The sequence below is a fragment of the Bufo bufo genome, chromosome 4 (assembly GCF_905171765.1).
Source record: "Bufo bufo chromosome 4, aBufBuf1.1, whole genome shotgun sequence".
NCBI lineage: Eukaryota > Metazoa > Chordata > Amphibia > Anura > Bufonidae > Bufo > Bufo bufo.
In genome coordinates this window covers 516,165,905-516,189,332 of record NC_053392.1, presented here as the reverse complement: position 1 = coordinate 516,189,332, position 23,428 = coordinate 516,165,905, and the positions used below count along the sequence as shown (strand labels likewise).

The 23,428-nt window shown below is 44.6% G+C and overlaps 1 long non-coding RNA gene across 1 annotated transcript; it reads right to left on the bottom strand.

Moving 5' to 3' along the window:
- Positions 1–4,560: 4,560 nt before the first annotated feature.
- On the bottom strand, positions 4,561–22,286 carry LOC120998089. The gene is made up of 4 exons (XR_005778296.1): positions 22,276–22,286; positions 6,418–6,420; positions 6,066–6,075; positions 4,561–4,661 (listed from the first exon to the last, which is right to left on the bottom strand). It is a non-coding gene; the product is annotated as an uncharacterized LOC120998089 (long non-coding RNA).
- Positions 22,287–23,428: the final 1,142 nt, after the last annotated feature.

Here is a 23,428-nt window from a genome sequence, read left to right as displayed (position 1 = left end):
ATAGTCGTTCAGAATAGGGATGACTGTATTAGAGAGGCAACAAGAATTCTATCCGACAAGGACTATTACATTCCCCTCCATAATGATCCCTCCATACAAGTCAAAGAAGAATTCCTTACACTAATAAAATCAGCATCCCACGTACTTGACAAAAAAGAAAAATAATACATTCTAGTAAAGGAATCCATTCACAAAGATTTAAAAAATCCTCCAGGCCAACCTATAATCTCTGGAGTCTCCTCCCTCACCCGAAACCTATTCCACTATATAGATACATTTCTGCAGAATGCATATTAAACCGCCAGCAGTACCTTATTGCAGCCTGTAGTATGATTATAAAGGTGTCTGTGTCTTTTCTGTGCAATGCGGCAAAGGTCTAAAAAAAGACTTTTATTCAACAGGCCACGCTATGTAAAGACTTTCATTCAACAGGCCACGCTATGTAAAGTCTTGAAGTCAAGGGGGCAGCGGCTTTCTCGTCTGAAGTCAAGCGCTCCCCGCCTCCTTTACCTCCCCAAAGCGTTTGATTGATAGGATGCCCTATTCCTTCACTGCCGGTTGCTTGAATGTAGTCTTGCGCATGCCCAGGCTCTTGTGTGCCTGAGCATTGAGCTCATAGCGGAGTGGAACAGACAAAGCGCAGGCGCCGGTATTGCAGGGACACGGCGCACGCGCAAGACTACATTCATGCGTCCAGTAGTGAAGTAAATCATATCAATCAAACCCTAAGGAGAGGAAAAGGGGGCGGGGTGCGCTTGACTTCAGGTGAGAAAGCCGCTGCCCCCTTGACTTCAAGACTATCGTTTACATAGCATGGCCAGTTGAATAAAAGTCTTTTTTCATATTTTTGGCACATTGTACCGAAAAGACGGAGACACCTTTATAGTCATGCTACAGGCTGCAATAAGGTACTGCTGGCGGTTTAATATGCATTTTCTAGGTGACAGGTTCCCTTTAAGTCCGTATGGCCTAAACAAGGCCTTCAAAATCAACCTGTAAGCCCCCCGGTTCCCTAGATCCATTTGCTACTAGTTTCTAGCAAGCACTTAAAAATACACACAATCCAACCCATTAATTATCGTTTTTTATCTTGATTTTTTAATAACCCCTGTTCCCAAAGCACATTACAAATTTTACAAACATCCCTATTCATGTGATCATAATTTTACTACTGTATCTTAAGAGCATACTACACATTTTGGTAATCAGTTTGAAGTGTCATCTGCTTTTTAAGATCATGTCTTAGTATCATCAATGTCTTAGGATCATGTCTGAGTATCATCTATTTTATATAATCATGAGAGATACACATGACATATATGGCTCATAGGCCATCTGTGCCCCTATCTGATATGAATGTTAGCCATAATTTTTTACGCATCCCATCTTTTCCTCCTTATTCCCTGTGCCCCGTGCGGTCCCCGGCACAATGTCCTCCCCCTAACCTGAGCACCAGTGAACATAGTGCTAAAAGGCAGCCCTAATACCAGTTAGCAAGCCTACCACTTATCATAGACACCAGTACATCCGACTGAACCACTCACTATAATCACCCCCCTGACACACCCTCCCCAAGTACAGGCCACCGCACCACTAATCTTAGTCATGCCCCCCCTCCCAGTACAGGCTTTTTTCCCTCCCTCCCCAAACCTTCCTTAAGACGAGGCATCCTCAAACTGCGGCCCTCCAGCTGTTGCAAAACTACAACTCCCAGCATGCCCGAACAGCCTACAGGTATCAGCCTACAGCAGGGCATTGTGGGAGTTGTAGTTTTACAACAGCTGGAGGGCCGCAGTTTGAGGATGCCTGCTTAAGACCATGACTACGACCACGTGATCGGCACTCCACAACCCCATACTACCTTCCGCAGCCTCCTGCTTAGCCATGGAAACGGTCACGTGGTCAGGATCCCGCCACCACGTTACCATTGCCATAATCTTATTCCTCCTCCCCCATACCAGCTCCTGTAGCCTCCTGCTCAGCCACGTGACCCGTGCCATGATCGCATTTCTTCTCTCCTTCTATAAGAAAGTGAGCCTGCACAAGAGTCACGTGGTCGCAATAGTTGTGATAGTGCGACTGAGGCTTTTCTTACATCTACTGTCATATGTCTGGCCACTCCACTACCTCCAAGCTAGCAGCTACCCTCATTTATCTCTGACCCGCCTCCTATACTAAATACTCGCTCCCCTCTCTATCTAGACCCAGAGTATATGTCACGTGACCAGGAATAGCGATCACATGACCTAGGTCCTTATCACGAATTACATATACAACTATAATAAACAAGAAACGTAAATAAGTTAAATCAATCACCCAAAAAACAATACAAGTTACATATGAGAGAGTTTATTAAAAGATTCACATTATACCCACAAATAAGAACACTCTAATTATATTTCTAGTAATACTGTGACAAATGTTTGTTTGGAAACTGCGCAGAATCTTGAAAACCCTTGGCGATACGTAGCCAATCTACCGCCTTGGGGGTGGGCATCACCGCTTCCCTGAGATGTTGCCATATGATTTGACACGTTTGGCTGACTATCCCAGAGATAGTAGAGACTCCCAGCAGGAACTCGAAGTGCAGCGAAGCAAAGGAGTTTCCAGTTGCCAGGAATCTGTAAGATATAAAAAAATATATATAAATTAATGTCAAATACTGTGTGATAAAGTATTAAGGGTTATTCTCATCTCATAGTATGATAGGTGCGGTTCCCACCTCTTGGAACCACACCTATATCGAGAAAGGATCAGGGAGAGCTGTGGCTTGAGGACCTCTGAGTTCACGGGGTCTGTCCGCCACCAATCGCTTATCCCTGTCTCTCCCATAGAAGTGAATTGAAGCGTACCGCGCATGTGTGACCCATGCTCCAATTTTTTTTTAAGAGGCTGATGGAAATAGCTGAGCTGGGCTTGGCTATATTTGTCTGCACCATTTAAATTAATAGATGGTGGCTGAACATGCGCTGTGCGCCCTCCTTCACTTTGTGGGCTCTGTTCTCGATATAGTTGTTGGTCCAAGCTGTGGGATCCACACCCACAAGACAATGGGGGCATATCCTAGCTATATGCCCACATTGTCTGAGATGTGAAAACCCCATTACAAAAAATAAGCCATTGTTATACTACACATTCGGGCTACATAATATTATAAATTAAAGTTATGTGACCCCTGGCAGTGCCAGATGGCACATTAAACAAACCACAATGACAGATTTGGTATGCGTTAAAAAAATTATGTACTGTAGACTGATCTATCTGTCCACATGAGAAGCGGAGAGACGGGTTCGCATTTGCAATACATTTGTGAGATGTATCCATATCCGGATCTACAAATGCTTTATGTCTGCAAGCTGATTGCCGGATCCAGCAGCCAGTTCCAGCAAATGAACTGTTTGGTGGATCACTCTGACTCAAGTGTGAAAGTACACTAAGAATGCACGGTACCCTAAGAATATTATAAACGTATAATAATATCATAAACCTATAACTATTAAAAAAAAATTAAAAAATATATATAAAATACTATATTAATTAATATAACATAATTTAAAAAAAAATTGATTTACCTCAAAGTGACAATGAGTCTTTCTTCAGGTCCAATGCAGCGCCTCATGTTCGTATCCTGAAAGGTTAGGTATGGACGAAGAGATGCAAGCAGGCGATCAAATGATTCCACAGACATACGACAGAACTGGTGAAATTTCATAGGGTCCTGCCCAGGTCTGCATACAATGTATGGAAGTGACCCTTCCGGAGCCTTTGTGAGACAATAGGATGCACACATTGCCTCCGTCTCCTCTTTGGTTCTTCTTCCAGCATTTGCGAATTACTTCCAAAGCGCCGAGAAAGGAGCCAGCGTAGAAGCAGTTCACGTTCAAAGTAATTTGCCATGGTTGTCGCACAGAAAACAGTAAGAATCAAATACCAGCAAGGCACAAGATACCCACTAAGCTCTATCCGACTAGAAAAGCACATAAAATGGCACCTGAGTTTATGAGCATGTGACTTTTCCTTGACAACTATGAATATATTATAATATTTTATTCTCTCCTCCTTTTCTTATACTTATATCCATTTTTTGCGGACCGTTTTTTGCGGATGACATACGGAAGCCACTCTTTTTGCATTTTGCGGACATGCGGATCCGTTATTTGCGGATACGCAAAACGGAAAGGATTACATACGGTCGTGTGAATGTAGCCTAATACTGAAATAATATCTTTGAAAAAAAATTTTTTTTTTCATCACCATATTCTAACCCCTATAACCTTTTTGTAGTTATGTGTACAGTACTATGTTAGGGCTAATTTCTTATGGGTCGATCTGTACTTTTCAATGGGTCAATTTTGGGGTGTGTAATGCCGATTTAAAAGAGCAGACACCTGGTGGCCATTGTTAAATGTCCAGCCTCCACGTAAAAAAAATTACCTTGGCGGCCGGGAAAGAGATAATTAGCCAATTGAAGTTAGGCTACTTTTACATCTGCGTTTTTGCTAGATCCCTGACAGATCAGCAAAAATGCTTCTATTAGGATAATTCAACTGGTTGCATCCATTATGAACGGATCTGGTTGTATTATCTCTAAAATAGCCAGGACAGATTCGGCATTAAAACCATTGTAATTCAATTGGTGCCGCATCCGTTTTCTTTTGTGTCTGGCTCAGCATGCCATGGTACACAAAAAAACTGTGCTTGCAGCATTTTTCTGTCCAGCATGAGAAAGCAGCCAAATGCAACAGAATGCATTCTGTTGCATTCCGTTCCGTTTAGTTTTGCTCCCATTGACAATGAATGGGGACAAAACGGAAGCGTTTTCCTCCGGTATTGAGATCCTGGGTCGGATCTCAATAGTGGAACGGAAAAACGCTAATATGAAGAGAATATTGGTGTGTTGCCTCATTTTCAATGATAAAGAAGTGAAGTGAAAGTAACATAAAATGCCAAAAGAATGAATGTCAACAAGAGCTGGTAATGTACATTGATTATATATGAAAAACCATGTAATTAATAAATAAGCATAAACCTAATTTTAACCATGTTAAATTTCAGTTAAAAAAAATCTAAAATTCTTAAAATGTAAACCATGTAAAACTGTGTATTCATTTCTAGCACAATAGTTTCATAAATCATTCATCTGACAAGAGCAGAAATGTTTAACACTGTTATCTTTCTTGGACTAAAGCCTTGGATTTTGTTATAGAACATACAAAGTGCATGTGCTTAGTACCTAAGGGAAGTCACCATCTGCTGAAGATAAAAGAAAATGACATGTTTGGTCAATGATCTCTTCAAAACTCTATATATAAAGGTATGGAGAAATAGAAATGCCATAGAATAAAGATATTAACTTCATAATCTTTATTTTCATAATCATATTCCTTTTGGCCCATGAATATTTCTATTACAATAATGTAAGTAGTAAGTGTTAGCACATGCAATTTTTATGCCACTACATATATAGTGGGGATTCGCTCTAGTAGACAGGATAAGGGACGCAGTATAGAGGCACCAACCAGTTCTTAAATCAAATAGTTTAGTGTTTATTCACACTCTTGGCAAGTTTATAAACAAAAAATCACATTTGACACAAAAAGTCACCTTTTGGTTTTGGTGTTAGTTTACACCCAGCTGGCATTTCTGCCTCAAAGAGTCCATGAACAGACTATAGGCGGCCTGTTTCCCCTCACACTGGTCTCAGACCTCCAAGCCCAGCACAAGCCTCAGATCCCAATACAGAGATCCTTTCTGCTGAACCCAGCTGTCTTTTAAAGGCAGCTAGGTGTTGTCAAAACCCAGACGGGCACATGAGTCCATTCCGGTGTTTGACCCCACCTGGCCGCTAATCAGTCCAGCAGCACACACTGGTAGGAAAATACCTGCCTCCCCATACAACTCCCTTTACTGTGTCACTACCCCCCCACCATTTGTTCAACCTTGAGGGGGTGAACACATGCCAAACAGTGCACCTGGGACAGGGCATCCGCATTTCCCTGCAACTGGCCTGCTCTGTGTTCTACCGAGAACTTAAAGTTCTGTAAGGATAAGAACCATCTGGTGACCCGAGCATTCCTCTCTTTGGCCTGGCTCATCCACTTGAGAGGGGAGTGGTTGGTCACCAGATGGAACTTTCTCCCCAACAGATAATAGCCGAGAGACACGAGTGCCCATTTGATGGCCAGGCCCTCTCTCTCTCCACTTTACTGTACCTAGTCTCGGCTGGGGTGAGTTTGTTGCTCAGGAAAACATCGGGATGTTCCTCCCCATTGATTTCCTGAGAGAGTACAGCTCCGAGGCCTACTTCAGAGGCATCGGTCTGTACCACAAACTCCCTCTTGAAACCGGTGACCCGCACATGACCGACTTCAACGCGGAAAAAACCTCTTCCGCCTGGTTATTCCAGCGGACCATCACGGACTTCCGTCCCTTCAAGAGCCCTGTCAATGGAGCCGCTATAGTGGCAAAATGGGGAACGAACTTCATATAATAGCCCACCATTCCCATGATTGACTTTACTTGCCTAGTGGTGACAGGTCAGGGCCAGTTCTGTATCGGCTCTATTTTGTTCAATTGGGGTTTGATGAGTCCGCAATTCACTGAGAATATTAAAGATACCTGCAGGGGTTTTATAAGAAATAGTATATATTATATATATAATTATTGTCTGTTACTAAAAATCCCACTTCAATAAATTTCGATAACGAAAAAGAATATATACAGTATATATAGATACTTATGCCTATAGTTCATTAAAGTACAATCAGAATATAGAAACCTCACCACATCAAATTATTCGCACTGCTGCTCGACAAGGGTATAATCTATATTGACAGAGATGAGTACATCAACTATAGATAGATCGCCACCATATGGTTACTCACGGTACTGTTGACCAGAGGCGGATATTTGTATCAACAGGAGTATAAATACCCAGGTATCAGGTGGTCCTTCTTGATGATCAGTGGATACCCAGTGCAAATCGTCTTGTCGGACCTTGTTATTCCTGATAATTTTTTATTCTATTCCAGGAAAATAGGACCAGTTTGATTATAGTGTCCAAACAGACTACAAGTCCACTCATAGGCAGTTTGGGAGACTACCCCTATCCACTATGCTTACCCTGCCTCCAAGCGGAGTAATCGCTCCGAAAGGTGCTGCCCCACTTCTCGGTGGCTGTACCCTATTATGTTGTCCCTGCCTGCCAAATTCCCAGATGTTGGGGACTTCCAGATGTAGATAATAATAGTTCCACAACTTGAATATAGGAAAACAAGGGAATAAGGTATCCAGGTAGGGACCTTCAAAGGTGGTGATATTGGTAATAGGCATAAATTTTAAAACAAAGTTTAAACCCAACGCATTTCCCCTTTCGAATGAAGAGGTTCATCAGGGGATCGCAGTCATCATGCACGGTGGTGCTGATAAAGATAATCCTGCCATTAGATGAATGGTTAGCCTTTGTTCATTTGGGGTTTGATGAGTCCGCACCCAATGACATATCCTAGGAATTTAGTCTCCTCTAACCCTATCGTACATTTTCTGGGGTTAGCGGTTAGTCCAGCCTTCCGAAAAGAGTCCACTACGGCCTGCACCTTGGGCAGGTGACTCTCCCAGTCGGTACTATGAATGACAATATTGTCCAGGTAAGCTGAGGCATACCTACGATGGGGACGAAGTACAATGTCCATTAATCGTTGAAACGTGGCGGGGGCGCCATGAAGGCCAAAGGGTAACACCTTATACTGGTACAGCCCCTCAGGGGTGATGAAGGCAGTTTTTTCTTTGGCAGCCTCCGTTAAGGGCACTTGCCAGTACCCTTTGGTGAGGTCCAAGCCTGAGAAATACCTTGCCTGTCCTAACGGCTCGATTAGATCATCCACCCGGGGCATGGGATACGCATCAAATCTTGAAATCTCATTTAATTTACGAAATTCATTACAGAACCGTAATGTCACGTCTGGCTTGGGTATTAGAACTATTGGGATGGCCCACTCACTTTTAGACTCCTCGATGACATCCAGCCTCAGCATTAGCTGCACTTCCTCTGAGATGGCTTTTCGCCGAGCCTCGGGCACCCGGTACAACTTTAACCGGACTTTTGCCTGGGGTTCGGTGACAATATCATGCTGGATTATGGAAATGCATCCGTGTTCCGACTAACGTACTCCCTGGCTTCCTGAGCCTGTTTAGAAGAGAGGCTGTCAGCAATTCTTATTGTGGCAACCGCTTCCCCTGCAGCAGACAGAGGGGCTAAAACTTCTTCCCTTAGACAAACCGACTGCGGTCTGTCCTCAGCGCAGGTCTCCCTATCCTTCCAGGGTTTTAGTAGATTAACATGGTACACTTGCTTCTGATTTCGCCGCCCTGAATGATGTACCTTGTAATTTACATCTCCAATTTTTTATATTACCTCGTAGGGCCCCTGCCACCTAGTCAAGAAATTACTGTCCACTGTCGGTACCAGAACCAAGACCCGATCACGCAGGTTAAAGCTCTGGACTCGAGCCTGCCGGTTATAGATTCGACTCTGGGCTCGCTGAGCCGCCTCCATATGTTCCCAAACCAAAGGCAACACGGTCTCTATTCGTTCTTGCATCTGGGTGATGTATTCAATAACACTTTTATACGGAGTAGGCTGTTGTTCCCATGCCTCCTTGGCTACGTCCAACAGCCTGTGAGGATGTCTGCCGTATAGCAGTTCGAAGGGCTAGAACCCAGTATAGGCCTGGGGCACCTCTCACACTGCAAACATGAGATAGGGCAAGAGGAGGTCCCAGTCCCTTCCATCTTTGGACACCACTCTTTTTAACATATTTTTTAAGGTTTGGTTAAACCTTTCTACCATCCCATCCGTTTGCGGATGGTAGACGGACGTCCGTAACTGTTTTATGTGCAGCAACTTGCACAATTCCCTCATGACCTTGGACATGAACCGGGTCCCTTGGTCCGTCAAAACCTCTTTGGGTAGTCCTACGCCGGAAAACATCTCCATTAACCCTTTAGCTATGAGTTTGGCTGATGTATGCCGCTTACCGGGTTGCGTAGTCTAGGATAACTAGAATGTGTTGGTGCCCTCTAGCGGACTTTGGTACTGGTCTATGAGATCCATATCGATTCTTTCAAACGGGACCTCGATGATCGGGAGAGGTACTAAGGGACTACGGAAATGGGGCTGGGGGCTAGTTATCTGGCAGGTCGGGCAAGACTTACAAAACTCTTCCACCTCTCTAAACACACTGGGCCAGTAAAACGGCTGTAGTATACGGTCCTGTGTTTTCTGCAATCCCAGATGACCCCCGAGAACATGTTGGTGCGCTAGATCTAGTACCAGTTTGCGATAAGCCTTGGGCACCACCAATTGTTCCACATTCTCTCCTACCGTAGTTGGTTGACCCGATGCAGCAAATCATGGAGAACCACAAAACGTGGAAAAATCGACTCAACCCCCGGTTGTTGTGGTTCTCCATCGATCATTAACACATTCTCGCAGGCTTGGGTCCCTGTGTTGTGCTGTACCGAAATTATCACCGGAGACATTCAAGTCTGCCAATTCAGGGCCCGGCAGCAAGTCCTCCACCTCCCTAACCATCACATTCAACGCGGTTGTTCCCCCCTCATCCACCGAAGTGGAAGTCACCCCTACCGCTGGCCCTTCGGCCTCGGGTTCCCAGGGTTCTGGCCTCCCACTTGAGCAAGGCCAATCCCCTGGGGTTATCCCTGACTCTTGGGGACCGGTAAGTCTCATAGCTGGCCACAGTTCTTATTATTAGTTCATAGTGTAGATTTGTGTCGACGGCCTCCTGCCGGTAACCGTGGTTAAAGACACCAGAGCTGTGGGGTAGTCTTTTAAGTCACCATGTATGCACATTACCTCGACTTTCCTGCCAGTAAACTCAGCGTGTCGCACCAGCGTAGCCCTTACCAGGGTCACCAGACTCCCCGAGTCCAGCAGAGCCACCGCTGGAGTGTCTCCCACTTCCACCTGGCACAGGTGATTATTATCCCTGGTACCTGTTGCACACAGCTTCCTGGCATATAGCAACCGATGGTAGCCATAGTTAGTGACCATGGGCTCAACCCTATGGGGACAGTCAGCCTTTACATGACCAGGCTCATGACACCGCCAACAGATCACCGGAGCCAGGTCCGCAGTGGGTACCTCCCGGGCTGGCTTTTTTGGCTCCAGTCTCCGGGTCTGGGGTGGGGATTGTCGGAGTTTAACTTCCCCCTTCCCGAAAGAGCCCCCCTTTAGTTTCCTGGTAGCCTCATATCGTTCAACCAGGTCCACCATCTCAAGGGCATAAACAGGAGACACTTGGCCAATCCAATGCTGAAGAGGGTATGGCAACGCCCTCCAGAACATATCAGCTAAAATACGGTCCAGCAGATCAGTGGGACTGAGTACGTCCGGTTGTAGACCAAAACATTTACCCCCAGCCTCGCCAGGATCTCACCCACGACTTTCTGGTAGTCGGCCGCTTGCTCGTCTGATAAGTCGAAATACACCTGCTGGGACTCGGATGCCAGGAACGGAGCGATGACCTCAGCCCACTGATCTAGGGGTAGATTCTCCCTCACAGCCACTTTCTCGAATACCGCCAAGTAGGTTTCAACGTCATCCATGGGTGCCATCTAGGGGATCGCCTTACTAACCGCTTTCTCTGCATTGTGAACGCTCGGGGGTGCTCCTGCTATCTATAGAGCCATCACGTGTTGCAGCAGCAGCTGGTTTGTTTTTTGCTGCTGCTTATTAGCCTGTTGCAGGTTAGCCTCCAAGAGGGCCTTCATTACAACTTCCATTTTGCCGAGCAACACGGGTTGAAATTTAGCTGGTTTAATCCAGGACATACATCCGTGCCCAGAGAAATATTAAATATTTCAGCTTTTACGCCAGCCTCACTGCTATGGCCCGCATCCTCCACCAACTGTGGGGATTCGCTCTGGTAGACAGGATAAGCGGACGCAGTATAGAGGCACCAACTAGTTCTTAAATCAAACAGTTCAGTGTTTATTCACACTCTTTGCAAGTTCATAAGCAAAAAGTCACATTTAAAACAAAAAGTCACCTTTTGGTTTTGGTGTTAGTTTACACCTAGCTGACAGTCCTGCCTCAAAGAGTCCATGAACAGACTTTAGGCGGCCTGTTTCCCCTCACACTGGTCTCAGACCTCCAAGCCCAGCATAAGCCTCAGATCCCAATACAGAGATCATTTCTGCTGAACCCAGCTGTCTTTTAAAAGCAACTAGGTGTTGTCAAGGCACATGAGTCCAGTCTGGTGTTTGACCCCACCTGGGGGTGACACAGTAAGAGGTTTGGTCTAGGAAAACAGGCATTTTCCTCCCAGCATTTGTAGGAATTACAACAGTTTGCCTCCCACTTGTTAAGGAACCAAAAGTAATAGGACAGAATAATAATCATAAATCAAACTTTCACTTTTTAATACTTGGTTGCAAATCCTTTGCAGTCAATTACAGCCTGAAGTCTGGAACGCATAGACATCACCAGACACTGGGTTTCATCCCTGGTGATGCTCTGCCAGGCCTCTACTGCAACTGTCTTCAGTTCCTGCTTGTTCTTGGGGCATTTCCCCTTCAGTTTTGTCTTCAGCAAGTGAAATGCATGCTCAATCGGATTCAGGTCAGGTGATTGACCTGGCCATTGCATAACATTCCACTTCTTTCCCTTAAAAAACTCTTTAGTTACTTTTGCAGTATGCTTTGGCTCATTGTCCATCTGCACTGTGAAGCGCCGTCCAATGAGTTCTGAAGCATTTGGCTAAATATGAGCAGATAGAAACACTTCAGAATTCATCCTTTTGTCAGCAGTCACATCATCAATAAATACAAGAGAACCAGTTCCTTTGGCAGCCATACATGCCCACGCCATGACACTACCACCACCATGCTTCACTGATTAGGTGGTATGCTTAGGATCATGAGCAGTTCCTTTCCCTCTCCATACTTTTCTCTTCCCATCACTCATCTGTCCATAGAATGTTGTTTACAGAACTGTGAAGGCTTTTTTAGATGTCGTTTGGCAAACTCTAATCTGGCCTTCCTGTTTTTGAGGCGCACCAATGGTTTACATCTTGTGGTGAATCCTCTGTATTCACTCTGGTGAAGTCTTCTCTTGATTGTTGACTTTGACACACATACACCTACCTCCTGGAGAGTGTTCTTGATCTGGCCAACTGTTGTGAAGACAAGCTATATATTTTTTTGTACCATTTAGGGCGGGTTAACATGAGCGTTATGGTTTCTGTTTTTGTTTTCTGTTATAACATGGTTATGACAGAAAATAATGGAATCCATAAGACGGAAGTCAAAACGGAGGCCTTTCAGAGGCATTCCATTTTGATCCTTCACAATACAAGTCCATTTCAGCAGAACGGATCGGTCCTGGTTTCCATTATGCAGGAGTTCAGTCCTGCATAACGGAAACCAGGACGATTCTGTTATGCTGCCCATAGACTTGTGTTATGACGGAATGCAAAACGGAAGCATTCCATTTTGCTTTCCATCATAATTGAAGTCTATGGGAATCATAACGGATCCGTTTGGTTTCAATTATGCGGAACGGGAAAAAAATCCTTTCGGCAGGACTTTGTTTTCCATCTTTCATAAAGGTAACCAGATGGATCCATTATGATTCCCATAGACTTCTATTATGATGGATCAAAACGGAATGCCTCTTAAAGGCTTCCGTTTTGACTTCTGTCTTGTGGATTCCGTTATTTTCTGTTATAACTAGAGATGAGCGAATCGAAGCTGACAAAGTGGAATTCGATCCGAATTTCAGGAAAAATTTGATTCGCAACTAATGCAAATTTCCTTGTGCTTCGTGGCAACAAATTGCATTTTTCCTAAAATGGTGCCTACACATGTGAGGACTGAGGACATGGGGCAAGGAACTCTGGGAAGGCGGGATCACCCAGATTGACATGCCTGCATGCAGCCAATCAGCAGCCAGCCCTGTGACGTCACAGCCCTATAAATACGGTGGCCATCTTACAGTCAGACATTTTCCAGCGTTCAGAGTGCAGGGACAGACGTGTGAAGGCACTAGGAACAGCAATTGGAAAAACTTGATTGTTGAAAAAAAGACAGAAAAACGATTTATAAGTGCAGGGAAATGATAGGGAGGAATCATTTCACAGCATCTTAGTGCAGGGAGAGACGCCAGAAGGCGCTAGGGACATTGATAGGAAAGTGACTTACAAGTGCAGGGAAATAATATTTGGGGATCCAAATAGCCATTAGACAGCTCTGTCATTCCAGCTATTTGTTATTGGGCTGCAAGTGTTATGTTGAAAAGCCTTTAGTGGCTTATATCTTAGTATCTTTAGTATCTTATATCAGTACTACAAGAAAAATATATACGCATTTCACTTCTGCAGTTATTTCTGCTAAAAGCATAAAGGGGCGAATTTCAGTAATAAAACAAAAAAAATATACGCACTGCACTGTTGCCGTCATTTTTGTTGAAATTGTATAGTAGCGTATTTCAGTACTGCAAGAAAAATATATATGCACTTCACTCTTTAAGTTTTTTCTGGTCAAAGCGTACAGTGGCCTATTTCAGTTCAACAAGAAAAATATATTCTCAGTTAACTTCTGCAGTTATTTCTGTTGAAAGCGTATAGGGGCGTATTACAGTAAAAAAAGAAAAATATATGCGCACTGCACTGTTGCAGTTATTTCTGGTGAAAGCGTATAGGGGCGTATTTCAGTACTACAAGAAAAATATATACGCACTGCACTGTTGCAGTTATTTCTGGTGAAATCGTATAGGGGCGTATTTCAGTACTACAAGAAAAATATATACGCACTGCACTGTTGCAGTTTTTTCTGGTCAAAGCGTATACGGTCGTGTTTCAGTACAACAAGAAAAATATATTCTCAGTGCATTTCTGTAGTTAATTCTGGTGAAAGAATATAGGGGCGTATTTCAGTTAAAAAATAAAAATATATACCTACTGCACTGTTGCAGTTATTTCTGGTGAAAGCGTATAGGGGCGTATTTCAGTTAAAAAAGAAAAACATATGCGCACTTCACTCTAAGTTTTTTCTGGTCAAAAGCATATAATGGCCTATTTCGGTCCAACAAGAAAAATATATTCTCAGTTCACTTCTGCAGTTAATTGTGGTGAAAGCGTTTAGTGGCCTATTTCAGTACAAAAATAAAAATATATTCGTCGCTTTTAGGGGTGTTTGAATTTCCGTTTAATTTGTTTAGTTCAGCTACAAGTATGTCAGGCAGAGAAGTGCCAGGCCATGTACAGAGGAGTGGCAAAGGCCTAAATGTTTCTGGCGCAAGCAGAGGTCGCAGCAGAGTAAGGGGGCTTGGCAGCAGGAATCGCAGCAAGAGGCCTGAGCTCCCGGTGTCATCTAGCGGTCGTGTCTTGACCAGCAACCCAGCGGTTCTTGATTGGTTAACTCGGTCATCCACATCATCCCAAGTGATATCAGACATCCCCAGCCAACAGTCGGTGGGTTCGTCAGACACAACCCTTAGTTGGCATGGCCCGGGAGCAGGCCCTGTGCCCTCACCTGTCCTCAACCTGCCTCTGTCCTTTTCTGTTCCCTCACAGCGAGAAGTACTATATGCTGTGGGTTCAGCTCCACTTTTCAGCGAGGAAGAGCTACTAGAGGACAGTCAGCAGCTACTGCCCAGCCAAGATCTGCCCAGCCGCTTCTTTTGCTAGACGGGCAAGTAGTGATGAGGAGAGCGGCGCAGGAGCTTGTGTTGCAAGTAGTCAGGCTCCTGACCCAGAGACAGTTGAGGAGGACATCAGTGACGTTCAGACACTACTTGATAATGATGAAGCCGATCACACTTGGGAGCCGGGTGCAGAAGGGCCTTCATCATCATCAGGAGAAGAGGGTGGCAGCTTGCCTGTGTGGCAGCGGCTCAGCCGGCAAGGTGGTAGCATGGCTGGGAGTCAGCAGGGGGGCAGCAGTTGCAGGTTGGGAGCCAAACGTGCCCGGGGTAGACCACCTGCTTCGCAGCAGCCTACCTGCCCGGGAAGTAGTGGTGCAGAGGATCACGGAGGCAGCGACAGTAGCATTCAGTCAGTGCGGACTGTTAGGGGGAAAATCACCTACTCGTCGGTGTGGCAGTTTTTTATTAAGCTGACAGAGAAGGTTTTCCAGTGTGCGGATGGTAAAAGAATGAACCTTTTAACAAATTTTAACACTGCATAGTGAAGACAAGGAAAAGTTCCAGTCTTCTGCTGTTTCAGGCTTCTCTGTATCTGATTGCCCCTCATACTCCCTATATCTGCACGTACTAATTGATCTTTCAGATTAGAGTTACGTTTATTGCAAATAAGAGGTGGATTACAAAATTCCTCCACTGTTGGATATGATTTGTTCAATAAATGCCAATGTTTGCGAATGATATTATCAAAACGATGATTAAAGGGGTGGTACTTATGTATAAATGCTATACAATCTCCCGTGCTCCTTTGAGTGGATTGAGAGCCCATATCATCCCTGACCTCCGTCAATAGCTTCCTATAGTAACCCCTATCCAGGAATCTAGATGTCATTTCATTCATCTTTTTTTGCTGTATCTCAGGGTCTGTCACTATCTTCTTAACCCTCATAAACTGGGATTTTGGTAAAACTTGTTTCAGAGCCAGTGGGTGGGCACTCTGATAGTATAAAATTCTATCAGTTGTCTTCCTGTAGAGATCTGTATAAAGATATCCATCCTCATGTTTCATCACTACCGTATCAAGAAAACAAACCGAGTCCTGATCGTATGTCAGTGCGAATTTTAACTCCTCCCAGATACCATTTAGATGTTCAAAGAAATGGAGAAGGAACTCGAGTGGCCCTGCCCACACGCAAAAAATGTCATCTATAAATCTTTTCCAGGTAAGTGCAAACTTTTGAAATGACTCATGTGGATATATATACTGTTTATCAAATGATTACATAAACGCATATAAAATTAATCGCAATAAATAAATAAAAAAATCCTGTTGTCTCATTGAATAATGACTTGACTGTAACAAAACTGATGTGGCCCTTATACCCATAGTATGTTCTATTGAGGTGTAAAGACTGACTACATCAATAGTCACCAACCAACAATCTCTAGGAATCACTTTCAACTCCTGTATGATCTTTAAAATGTGAGTAGTATCAAGTAGAAACTACTCAGTATTTCTCACCAATGGTGTCAGTATCTTTTTAAGAACAATCGCCAAAAGAGACAAAACTGAATTAACAGAAGCCACAATCGGGCGACCAGGTGGATTATCTAAAGTTTTATGTACTTTCGGCAGTATATAAAATACTGGTGTCATTGGAGAATGATTAATTTGAAAATCATGTAATTTTTTTATTAATGATCCCTTGATCTATATAGCATTTAAACATATTCAGAGGTTTTGACTTTATTTGGAATATTGTTGGTATCTGATAACTGTCGTTCAATTTCCTGCATATATCTGGCTTTATCCATAATAACAATAGAGCCCCCGTTGTCGGCGGGCTTAACTATCAAGGTCTCGTCACTCATCAAACCACTTATTACTTGTTTCTCTCTAACTGTAATGTTCTGTGTCATTCGCAATTCCCCTCTTTTTATAATATCCATTTCACGATGTACCTCTTGAGTTGCCAAATGCACAAATGTCTCAACCGGATGATGAGTTTTTGGAGGGACAAAAGTACTCTTTAGTCTTAATCCCAGATTAGTCAATTTACTAATCTCACTCCCACCTCTGTCATCTGTGTCAGCATCCAATACGGTCTGTACTGACTCTTTTGTAGAAAAATTTGCTTTTAGTCTCACTTTGTGGAAAAATTGCTGAAGATCCACATCCATTTGGAAAGTATCAAATTGACTAACAGGGCTGAATGAGAAACCCTTTTCAAGTGTCTGTATTACCGTATGCTCTATAAACTTTGAAGATAAGTTGATAACTAAAGAGGAATGCCTACCTGAGACCATGTCAGTACAGTCTGTAGGGGCTGCCGTGTTTCCAGACCTCCGCTGCTTTCGGCCCGACCCGGCGTTTCCTCGTGGTGGACGCCGTCCATAGTCCCACCTGGAAAAAGGACGTGTCTCCCAAGAGTCGTTCATATCGCTCCCTGAACTTGAGATGTAATAGTTTCCAGGTCTGGATCCTCTCCTGTAGCCAGGTCATTGCCTTTGCAAGGTTTCTGCCATCGGTATACCCTGTTTAATGCGTAACTCTGAGGAACTTGGATCGCTTTTTATCCTGTATCTCCTTGCGGTAGGTGGCAATGTGGTTCTCCACTGTCTCTTTCAACTTAGTAAACTCCTCAATGGTAAAGGAGTCTTGTAGTTGTTATTCAACGTTATCAACTTTATCTTTTATCTCGGTTATTGCTTTCTGCCATCTATCCACAGCTAACAGTATCAGGTCCAAACAGCATTTGTTAATTATTTTTTCAAAATCTGAACAATAAGTTTGATCATCTGAAAAGAAGGTTGAGCGTAAATGTACCCGCATGCCCCTCGGGATTCGATTCAATTTAAAATATTCAGCCAGAGTGGTGGCATGTAATTCATAGGAAGCAATTCTTGTGGCAAACCTAGCCACTTACAGAATGTCTTTCTTGTCTGTACCTCTTCCCCTCCCCCCTTTTCCTTGTACCATAGTAATCTATGTATTGTATGTAAATGAGGCTGTTGGCAGTTTGAAACCAGGTGCGCATGCCTAGTAAAGTCAGTTGACTCCCAAACTGTGTGTCGTCCAGTCACTGGAGAAATTGTCTCTTGGATATTGACCTGCTTCTTCAGCTACAAGGGGATTTAAGTGAAGATATTAAGGGTATACCGTGAAGCTCCGCAACAATTCTCCTTAAATCATGTTCCCAATTCCCAATGTCTTTTTTTATTCACTCGAAGGGATTACCATAAAATCATTTGAAGATGTCACTTGGGATAAAATCCTCATTGCATCATCCTCATTGAAGCATTATCCTCATTGAAGCTGAGAGTATTCGCTGCACTCGTCATAAGTAGGATCGGTGCACGTATCAAACAGCCAAATAGTAACCAAATTCAACAGCTCACGATCCTCTTACCGCTGCACGGGAAGGGGTAGTCCCCACCACAGAGTCCAATTAGAAAATCCCAGCAGACATACTTAAATCAGTGTTGTATTCTTTATTTATTCATACAAAAATATCCAATAACAGGACACGATTCGGCTCATTCAGGGGCATGCGGGTACCTTCTTTCCAGATGATCAAACTTATTGTTCAGATCTTGAAAAAATAATTAACAAATGCTCTTTGGACCTGATACTGTTAACTGTGGATAGATTGCAGAAAGCAATAACCGAGATAAAAGATAAAGTTGATAAAGTTGAACAACAACTACAAGACTCCTTTACCATTGAGGAGTTTACTAAGTTGAAGGAGACCGTGGAGAACAACATTGCCACCTACCGCAAGGAGATACAGGATAAAAAAGCGATCCAACAGGGTATACCGATGGCAGGATACCTCACAAAGGCAACGACCTGGCTACAGGGGAGGATCCAGACCTGGAAACTATTGAACCTGAAGTTCAGGGAGCGATATGAACTAGTCCTGGGAGATACGTCCTTTTTCCAGGCGGGGCTACAGACGGCGTCCACCACGAGGAAACGCATGGTCGGGCCGAAAGCATTGGAGGTTTCGGAGACACGGCAGCCCCTACAAACTGTACTGACACGGTCTCAGGTAGGCATTCCTCTTTAGTTATCAACTTATCTTCAAAGTTTATAGAGCATACGGTAATACAGACACTTGAAAAGGGTCTCTCATTCAGCCCTGTTAGTCAATTTGATACTTTCCAAATGGATGTGGATCTTCAGCAATTTTTCCGCAAATTGAGACTAAAAGCAAATTTTTCTACAAAAGAGTCAGTACAGACCGTATTGGATGCTGACACAGATGATGGAGGTGGGAGTGAGATGATTAAATTGACTAATCTGGGTTTAAGACTAAAGAGTACTTTTATTCCTCCAAAAACTCATCATCCGATTGAGACATGACGGAGATATTGGTTACCTTCCGTCTGACCCCTAATACTTACCTGCCCCTCCTATGACCCTCTCCCACCGATACATTCCCAGCCCACTTTTCCAAACTCCAATAACCTAATAAAAATTCGGACACCAAACTGGAATGAATCGGCCACAGCAGCCATTTTATTAACATACAAAATATATATAAAACCATAAATTCTTAATGATAATTCCTACCAGGTAGAGGTCCTTGAAGCCCCAAATAACTGAAATTACCCCACTGGGGTGAGCCATCTTGCCTCCAGCCATTGCCCACCAGCTCAGAAACACCACTAAATAGCCCATTTTAATTCCGCCACAACTGGGAGTCCAGCCCCAACCAAGGAGCCCTCCCATCATCCTCACCTGTGAATATAATCAACTTCAAGGACCTCCCCCCGCCACAGCCACCTTGACAAAACTAACTTCTCCTTCACACCATAATCTACCAGCCCCTAACCCCTTTTCCGCATATAAACACCTTTAACCTACCGATAACCCTAACCTCTCCAATAAAAAAGGGGATGAGTGGGTGGGAGCTCTATTAGATCCACCTAAAATGGCCCCCTTCTTCTCTTTGCCTCAGCATTTTACCCCTTAACCCACACCCCCACAATCAAATCAGCCAATCCCTACCCCACAGGGTATCCTCAAAACCACCCCCTCTATCCAAACTAACCTATCCCACCCCCGGGGTCTACCTGAACCAAACCCCCCGTCATGTTGGTCTCCCCTAAAGGCCCTGCCCCCCAGTCCGGCCATAACTTGATAGAGGTATTGGTTACCTTCCGTCCGACTTCTAATACTTAACTGCCCCTCCTCTGACCTTCTCCCACTGATACGTTCCCAGCCCACTGTTCCAAACTCCAATAACCTGAATAAAAACTTGAACACCAAACTGGGATGAATCGGCCACAGCATCCGTTTTATTAACATACAAAATATATATAAAACCATAAACTCTTAATGATAATTCCTACCAGGGGAGGTCCTTAAAGCCCCAAATAACTGAAATTACCCCACCGGGGTGAACCATCTTGCCTCCAGCCGTTGCCCACCCATTTTAATCCTGCCACAACTAGGAGTCCAGCACCAACCAAGGAGCCCTCCCATCATCCTCACCTGTGAATATAACCAACTTCAAGGACCCCCCCGCCACCAAAGCAGAGACTTGACCCCTTAAGTCTGTGCGTCCCTCCATAAGTTCAAAGCCGTCTCGATACCTTCCTGTAACGCCAGGCTCCACATATCCAAACCGACTGCATTTAGATGTACTCCATTGGCCCTCCAAAAAAAAAACCACAACACTCACAAGCTACATGTGCCTCACCGCCACCCCCATTCCTGGTCATAAAGCGACCCATAGCCCAGTTCACCTTATTTCTTTCCCTATTCATGCCCTCCACTAATCTGGCACCCCTCCAAACCATCCTCGGGACTATATCTGACCATACGGTCACCAACTTCGGAAACAATGTCCATAACCGCAAAAAGTCAAAATTAACATCCAGAATTAGTTCCCGAATTGGCCGTGCTGCCAAATCGTTGCCACCCACGTGCAGCACTAACACGTCATGTGCCCTATCCTGCCTAACAAAATGGTGTAACTCTGGCAACACCCCAGCCCATACCATACCCCTGCGCCCCAACCACCTTACCACCACTGCCAATCGAAGGAAACCTAATTGCTGACCGTCCGGCCAAACTGCTGCCCGAACAGCCCCCCAAAAGATATATGCATGTCCAATAATCCACACTAGGGCTGGTCCTGCACCTGTAACGAGAAAACCAAAGCAAAGAGCAATACTGCTGTCGACCCCACTACCCTATATTAAATTAGATTTAAACGGATTTAAGACCTGAAACGAATAGACTCCTAACGCCCACCTCCTCACTTAACCCGCATCGAGCCGCCTCCGTCACTGCTCCAATTCCAAATGAATGACTGGAATACCCTTCTTGACCCAGCCCTAACCTCTTTAAATATTTTGAAAAAACCGCAGTAAATTGAAAACAGGATAAAAACGACCCATCCTTATGCACTAACAATGGTAAAACCCCCATCTTCATTTTCGCCCCATATTCCCACATACATTGCACTGGGCACATTGCACAGCCCGGAATGCCGAACAGTACTACTCTATGCCCTCTTACCTCCACATCCATCTTTGAAGGACGGATGATGAATTCCACCCTATCATGGAACAAATCAATGTCTTCCCTGAGCAACCATCCCACCCGACTAACTGTCGGACAGACCAACTCCCCTAAGCGTAACGCCCCGAAAAGCACGGAGGAAAACACTAATTTAAATAAAATGACCCACAAACAACAACAGCGGAACTCCTCATTCCCAACCCCCAATCCATCACACCAGTCCTCCCAATACTTTTAAATAAGTCGCCCACGTACTGGGCGCCAATGATGCCTGAATGAGCCCTGCTATGGTCCCTCCAGAAGATCCAAGAGACAACTCTCCCAAACTCTTCTGCCTCTGGGGCCAGCTGCCGGAAACGATCCCACTGTGAACAAGAGAGAGCATCAGCAACACAGTTATCGACCCCTGGCACGTGTACCGCCACCAACCAAGCTTTAAGCAAAAGACACTCTAATACCAGCGCTGTAGCAGCCGTACCACTAATGGCTACGAGGCTGACAACACATTTATCGCCTGAACTACTCCCAAATTATCACAGTGGAAGTGAACCTTTTTGTCCCGAAAATCTTTACCCCACCACTATGGAGAAAAGCTCCAACAATGCAAATTTTTTAACCCAGCCCTTTTCCACCCAACTATCTGGCCGACTCCCAGCACACCATTGACCCCACAGTAAACACCAAAACCACAACCCCCTGCCGTGTCCGAAAATAACTCAAACTCACAAGAGTTCACCACCTCACCCAAGAAAAGCGAGCAACCGTTATAATTCTCCAAAGAGGAACTCCAAACTTTCAAGTCCGCTCTCAATTCATTACCCAAACGAATGTAGTGATGTGGTGCAACCACGCTCACCGTCGCCCCCGCTAACTGTCTGCTAAAAACCCTCCCCATGGGCATAATCCGGCATGCAAAATTTAGCTTTCCCAGAAGTGACTGAAGCTCACGCAATTTTATCTTTTTTAACCGACTTGCCCTCGCTACTTCCCATTTTAAATCCACCAACTTATCCATAGGCAGTCTACATTCTATCCTAACCATGTCAATCACTATTCCCAAACAACTCAATTCAGTGACCGGCCCCATTGTATTTTCCGCTGCCAATGAAACCCCAAATGACCCAAACAACGTACCCAATGTGTGCAACAACAGTGCACACACGCTAGAATCCGCGGGCTCAATACACAGGAAATCGTCCAAGTAGTGAATGATGGATTCACAGCCTGACAAGTCCGCCACCGCCCATTCTAGAAACGAGCTAAACGCTTCAAAATACGTGCAGGACAGAGAACAGCCCATTGGCAAGCACCTATCCACAAAAAATTCCCCGCCCCAAAAACACCCCAACAGATGCAAACAATCCGGATGCATTGGCAATAACCAAAACGCCGCCTCTATATCAGTCTTGGCAAGCAACACCCCTTTTCCAAACTTCTTAACCCATGCAACTGCCGTGTCAAATGAGGTATAAACCACCGAACACAAGGCCGGATCAATACCGTCATTGACCGACGATCCCCCAGGAAAAGACAGATGATGAATAAGTCGAAACTTATTCATCTCCTTCATTGGAACCACCCCCAGTGGTGACACCTGCAAATTCAGTAATGGCGGTTCCAAAAATGGGCCCGCCATCCTACCTAGCTTGACCTCTTTTTTAAGTGTTTCTGCCACTACCTCCGGATGTTTCCTAGCCAATCTCAAATTCCTTTTTAACAACACTGCCTCCCCTGGAACGAACGGAATCTTAAAACTCCATAAAACCCCCTCCCGTAACAAAATTGCCGCCTGATTCCCCCTGAAAGGACTGACCCGGCCTAATAGGTGCAGTCACCTTCAACCACAAAGCTAAGTCTTTGTGATCCCACCTCATTTCTGGACGCATCGCCTTCCACTGCCTAAACTGTTCATCATAGCGCAACCATGCTATCCCCCCGTACACCCTATACCCCTCGCCGATTGCGTCGAAGTAACAAAACAGCGCCGAACAGCACTCTGGCTTCTTCTCCCTTATCACGGTCGCTAATATCGTGAACGCCCGCAACCAATTTGGGAAGGTTTGTGGTATTAAACGATATCTCCGCTTCTCTTCCTCCTCTTTCTTATTCTCTTCCCTCCGTACCCTATCCAGATTAAACTTATCCAACGGGAGCAAAGAAAAAATCTCGACATATTCCCCTTTCCAAATACGCTCCCTTACCTCCTGCTCTAAATGAGCCCCCAACAGGCC